This window comes from Oncorhynchus keta, chromosome 19, assembly GCF_023373465.1.
Source record: "Oncorhynchus keta strain PuntledgeMale-10-30-2019 chromosome 19, Oket_V2, whole genome shotgun sequence".
Taxonomy (NCBI): Eukaryota; Metazoa; Chordata; class Actinopteri; order Salmoniformes; family Salmonidae; genus Oncorhynchus; species Oncorhynchus keta.
This window is the reverse complement of record NC_068439.1, coordinates 6159319-6165496: the sequence shown is the minus strand read 5'-3', so window position 1 is coordinate 6165496 and position 6178 is coordinate 6159319. Positions and strand designations below refer to the sequence as shown.

Sequence of the window (6178 nt, the reverse complement as noted above, 5' to 3'; positions counted from 1 at the left end):
ATTGTTTATATATAACCTAGTGGTTAACCTGGTAATATTGTATATATATAACCTAGTGGTTAACCTGGTAATATTGTATATATATAACCTAGTGGTTAACCTGGTAATATTGTTTATATATATAACCTAGTGGTTAACCTGGTAATATTGTATATATATATAACCTAGTGGTTAACCTGGTAATATTGTTTATATATAACCTAGTGGTTAACCTGGTAATATTGTATATATATAACCTAGTGGTTAACCTGGTAATATTGTATATATATAACCTAGTGGTTAACCTGGTAATATTGTTTATATATATAACCTAGTGGTTAACCTGGTAATATTGTATATATATATAACCTAGTGGTTAACCTGGTAATATTGTATATATATATAACCTAGTGGTTAACCTGGTAATATTGTATATATATAACCTAGTGGTTAACCTGGTAATATTGTTTATATATAACCTAGTGGTTAACCTGGTAATATTGTATATATATATAACCTAGTGGTTAACCTGGTAATATTGTTTATATATATAACCTAGTGGTTAACCTGGTAATATTGTATATATATAACCTAGTGGTTAACCTGGTAATATTGTATATATATAACCTAGTGGTTAACCTGGTAATATTGTATATATATAACCTAGTGGTTAACCTGGTAATATTGTTTATATATAACCTAGTGGTTAACCTGGTAATATTGTATATATATATAACCTAGTGGTTAACCTGGTAATATTGTATATATATAACCTAGTGGTTAACCTGGTCATATTGTATATATATAACCTAGTGGTTAACCTGGTCATATTGTATATATATAACCTAGTGGTTAGAGGGGGAGGCAGGTAGCCTAGTGGTTAACCTGGTAATATTGTATATATATTTATCTAGTGGTTAGAGGGGGGAGGCAGGTAGCCTAGTGGTTAACCTGGTAATATTGTATATATATAACCTAGTGGTTAACCTGGTAATATTGTATATATATAACCTAGTGGTTAACCTGGTAATATTGTATATATATAACCTAGTGGTTAACCTGGTAATATTGTATATATATAACCTAGTGGTTAGAGGGGGGAGGCAGGTAGCCTAGTGGTTAACCTGGTAATATTGTATATATATTTATCTAGTGGTTAGAGGGGGGAGGCAGGTAGCCTAGTGGTTAACCTGGTAATATTGTTTTTCTGTTTGCTCTAGAATTGTATTATCAATAATAAAACTAGAATAGTAGACTGAAACAGTCGGATATGAATATCCTTTAGCACCTTGTTCTAAACCCGCCAAGCTGCAGCACAAGGAATCTCTCCGTCGATTGGAGGAGTATTAGGCTATTAGTGATAGGCACCAATATCTAAAGTCTTTTTTTCAAGATGAAAAGAAAACAGAAGGTGACTGACCTGCACAGATAGGAACGTGACAAAGTGTCCAGACTGACCAGTCGGCTAAGTGTCAATGACGGGGGAGGCAGATAGCCTCGTGGTTAGAGGGGGAGGCAGATAGCCTCGTGGTTAGAGGGGGAGGCAGATAGCCTAGTGGTTAGAGGGGGAGGCAGGTAGCCTAGTGGTTAGAGGGGGAGGCAGATAGCCTAGTGGTTAGAGGGGGAGGCAGGTAGCCTAGTGGTTAGAGGGGGAGGCAGGTAGCCTAGTGGTTAGAGGGGGAGGCAGGTAGCCTAGTGGTTAGAGGGGGAGGCAGATAGCCTCGTAGTTAGAGGGGAGGCAGGTAGCCTAGTGGTTAGAGGGGGAGGCAGGTAGCCTAGTATTTAGAGGGGGAGGCAGGTAGCCTAGTGGTTAGAGGGGGAGGCAGGTAGCCTCGTGGTTAGAGGGGAGGCAGGTAGCCTAGTGGTTAGAGGGGGGAGGCAGATAGCCTAGTGGTTAGAGGGGGAGGCAGATAGCCTAGTGGTTAGAGGGGAGGCAGGTAGCCTGCCACTAGAGGGGGAGGCAGATAGCCTAGTGGTTAGAGGGGAGGCAGATAGCCTCGTGGTTAGAGGGGGAGGCAGATAGCCTCGTGGTTAGAGGGGGAGGCAGATAGCCTCGTGGTTAGAGGGGGAGGCAGGTAGCCTAGTGGTTAGAGGGGGAGGCAGATAGCCTAGTGGTTAGAGGGGAGGCAGGTAGCCTAGTGGTTAGAGGGGGAGGCAGGTAGCCTAGTGGTTAGAGGGGAGGCAGGTAGCCTAGTGGTTAGAGGGGGAGGCAGGTAGCCTCGTGGTTAGAGGGGGAGGCAGGTAGCCTAGTGGTTAGAGGGGGGAGGCAGGTAGCCTAGTGGTTAGAGGGGAGGCAGGTAGCCTAGTGGTTAGAGGGGAGGCAGGTAGCCTAGTGGTTAGAGGGGAGGCAGGTAGCCTCGTGGTTAGAGGGGAGGCAGGTAGCCTAGTGGTTAGAGGGGAGGCAGGTAGCCTAGTGGTTAGAGGGGGAGGCAGGTAGCCTAGTGGTTAGAGGGGGAGGCAGATAGCCTAGTGGTTAGAGGGGGAGGCAGATAGCCTAGTGGTTAGAGGGGGAGGCAGATAGCCTCGTGGTTAGAGGGGGAGGCAGGTAGCCTAGTGGTTAGAGGGGGAGGCAGGTAGCCTAGTGGTTAGAGGGGGAGGCAGGTAGCCTCGTGGTTAGAGGGGGAGGCAGATAGCCTAGTGGTTAGAGGGGGAGGCAGATAGCCTAGTGGTTAGAGGGGGAGGCAGGTAGCCTAGTGGTTAGAGGGGGAGGCAGGTAGCCTAGTGGTTAGAGGGGGAGGCAGGTAGCCTAGTGGTTAGAGGGGGAGGCAGATAGCCTCGTGGTTAGAGGGGGTGGCAGATAGCCTCGTGGTTAGAGGGGGTGGCAGATAGCCTAGTGGTTAGAGGGGGAGGCAGGTAGCCTAGTGGTTAGAGGGGGAGGCAGGTAGCCTAGTGGTTAGAGGGGGAGGCAGGTAGCCTAGTGGTTAGAGGGGGAGGCAGATAGCCTAGTGGTTAGAGGGGGAGGCAGATAGCCTAGTGGTTAGAGGGGGAGGCAGGTAGCCTAGTGGTTAGAGGGGGAGGCAGGTAGCCTAGTGGTTAGAGGGGGAGGCAGATAGCCTAGTGGTTTGAGGGGGTGGCATATAGCCTAGTGGTTAGAGGGGGAGGCAGATAGCCTAGAGGGTAGAGGGGGAGGCAGATAGCCTAGTGGTTAGAGGGGGAGGCAGATAGCCTAGTGGGTAGAGGGGGAGGCAGATAGCCTAGTGGTTAGAGGGGGAGGCAGATAGCCTAGTGGTTAGAGGGGGAGGCAGATAGCCTAGTGGGTAGAGGGGGAGGCAGATAGCCTAGTGGTTTGAGGGGGTGGCAGGTAGCCTAGTGGTTAGAGGGGGAGGCAGATAGCCTTGTGGTTAGAGGGGGAGGCAGATAGCCTAGTGGTTAGAGGGGGAGGCAGATAGCCTAGTGGTTAGAGGGGGAGGCAGATAGCCTAGTGGGTAGAGGGGGAGGCAGATAGCCTAGTGGTTAGAGGGCGAGGCAGATAGCCTAGTGGTTAGAGGGGGAGGCAGATAGCCTAGTGGTTAGAGTGTTGGACTAATAACCAAAGGGTTGGAGTTCAAATCCCCGAGCTGACAAGGTAAAAATCTGTTGTTCTGCCACTGAACCCACTGTTCCTAGACCGTCATTGTAAATACGAAATGGTACGAATTTATCAAATCGGTCATTTTTTTTTCTCTCGCTCTATCAGCGCCTGTCAAAACACAGGAATGTTGTTACGTAGGAGGTTTTTGTAGGTTATTATCAGAAGACATTGGAGCCTTGCATCCCACTGGGCAAAAACTGGTCAAATCAACGTTGTTTTCACATTATTTCACACAGGCATGAACACACATACACACATTCTAAACCCTAAAGAGAAAATAGGTTAATTATTGTCCTTTCATTCCTTCCCCAGGGTCTTCCTGGTTATAAAGGAGAGAAGGTGATTATAGTCTGATTCAGAGCATGCTGTTCAAACTACATTACCCATAATGATTAGCATTTTCTTATACTGGTTCTCTCTCTCTCTCTCTCTCTCTCTGTCTCCCTCTCTCTCTCTCTCTCTCTCTGTCTCCCTCTCTCTCTCTCTCTCTCTCTCTCTCTCTCTCTCTCTCTCTCTCTCTCTCTCTCTCTCTCTCTCTCTCTCTCTCTCTCTCTCTCTCTCTCTCTCTCTCTCTCTCTCTCTGTCTCTCTCTCTCACTCTCTCTGTCTCTCTTCATTCTGCCAGGGGTCTCGTGGTAATTCAGGCGTTTTAGGACCAAAGGGCAACAAGGTGGGTGTTGTTAATGGACGTTAGCTTGCGAGTGAAGATCGTTATTCATTGGTGTCACCTTCCTGGAAACATAAACTATGGTGCTCAGTGGTTCTCTATCTTCTATCTGTCTCTCCTAGGGCTCCGTAGGTATTGTTCTTAGATTCAGTAACACTCTCTCTCTCTCTGTCTCTCTGTCTCTCCTAGGGCTCCGTAGGTCTCTCTGGGATGTTGGGACAGAAGGTTAGAAACACATAGATCAATTGTTTGATTTAATTATGTGGTGAGAAATAATAAACAATTTATTACATAAACCCATATAATCTAAATTTGACTACTTTTTATCTCTCTCTCTCTCTGTCTCTCTCTCTCTCTCTCTCTCTCTCTCTCTCTCTCTCTCTCTCTCTCTCTCTCTCTCTCTCTCTCTCTCTCTCTCTCTCTCTCTCTCTCTCTCTCTCTCTCTCTCTCTCTCCCCCCCTCTCTCTCTCTCTCTCTCTCTCAGGGTGCGATGGGATCGAAGGGAGACCCAGGAATTTCAGGAAAGAGAGGACCAACTGGCCGACCTGGGAAGAGAGGACAACATGTAAGAGAGTCCTCAAAGAGGGTTTGGTGTGCATGTTGTTAGTGTCTTCAGTGTCCAGGATGTAACTGGTGTCCCTTCGGAAAGTATTCAGACCCATTTACTTTTTCCATATTTTGTTACGTTACAGCCTTATTCTAAAATGGATTCAATTGTTCGTCTTTTTTCTCATCAATCTACAAATAATGACAAAGCGGGAAAAAACCCCAGAAAAACAGAACAGTATTTCAGTTTCAAATAAAATTAATTTGCTAAAATGTCATAAACATTTCTACAAACCTGGTCCAAGAACCCGATGGCTACTCTGATAGAGCTCCAGAGTTCCTCTGTGGAGACGGGAGAACCTTCCAGAAGGACAACCATCTCTGCAACACTCCACTAAACAGGCCTTTATGGTAGAGTGGCCAGACGGAAGCCACTCCTCAGTAAAAGGCACATAACAGCCCACTTGGAGTTTGCCAAAAGGCACCTAAAGGACTCTCAGACCAGGAGAAACAAGATTCTCTGGTCTGATGAAACCAAGATTGAACTATTTGGCCTGAATGCCAAGCGTCACTTCTGGAAGTAACCTGGCACCATCCCTATGGTGAAGCCTGGTGGTGGCAGCATCATGCTGTGGGGATGTTTTTCAGTGGCAGGGAGTAGCCAGGTTTCCTCCAGACAGTCTGGGACGAAGGTTAACCTTCCAACAGAACAACGACCCTAAGCACACAGCCAAGTCAACGCAGGAGTGGCTTTGGCAGAAGTCTCCAAATGTACATTAGTGACACAGCCAGAGCACGGACTTGAACCCGATCAAACATCTCTGGAGAGACCTGAAAATAGCTGTGCAGCAACGCTCCCCATCCAACCTGACAGAGCGTGAGAGGATCTGCAGAGAAGAATGGGAGAAACTCCCCAAATACAGGCGTGCCAAGCTTATAGCGTCATACCCAAGACTCAAGGCTGTAATTACCTTTATTTAACTAGGCAAGCCAGTTAAGAACAAATTCGTATTTACAATGACAGCCTAACCCTGCCAAACCCTCTCCTAACCCGGATGATGCTGGGCCAAACCCTCTCCTAACCCGGATGATGCTGGGCCAAACCCTCTCCTCACCCGGATGATGCTGGGCCAACTGTGCGCCACCCTATTGGACTCTCAATCCGGTTGTGATACTCCCCGGGATCGAACCAGGGTCTGTAGTGACACTTCTAGCACTGAGATGCAGTGCCTTAGACCGCTGCGTCATTCCGGAAGCCTCAACAAAGTACTGAGTAAAGGGTCTGAATACTTATGTAAATGTGATATTTCAGTTGTTGTTTTTTGCACATTTCTAAAATCTTGTTTTTGTCATTACGGGGTATTGTGTGTACATTGATGAGGGGAAAAAATTGTTTATTCATTCCTTCCTAAGTCT

The 6178-nt window shown here is 46.8% G+C and overlaps 1 pseudogene; it reads left to right on the top strand.

Moving 5' to 3' along the window:
• The window catches only part of LOC127909597 (acetylcholinesterase collagenic tail peptide-like), a 70429-nt pseudogene that overhangs the window by 27014 nt on the left and 37237 nt on the right, over window positions 1-6178 (top strand).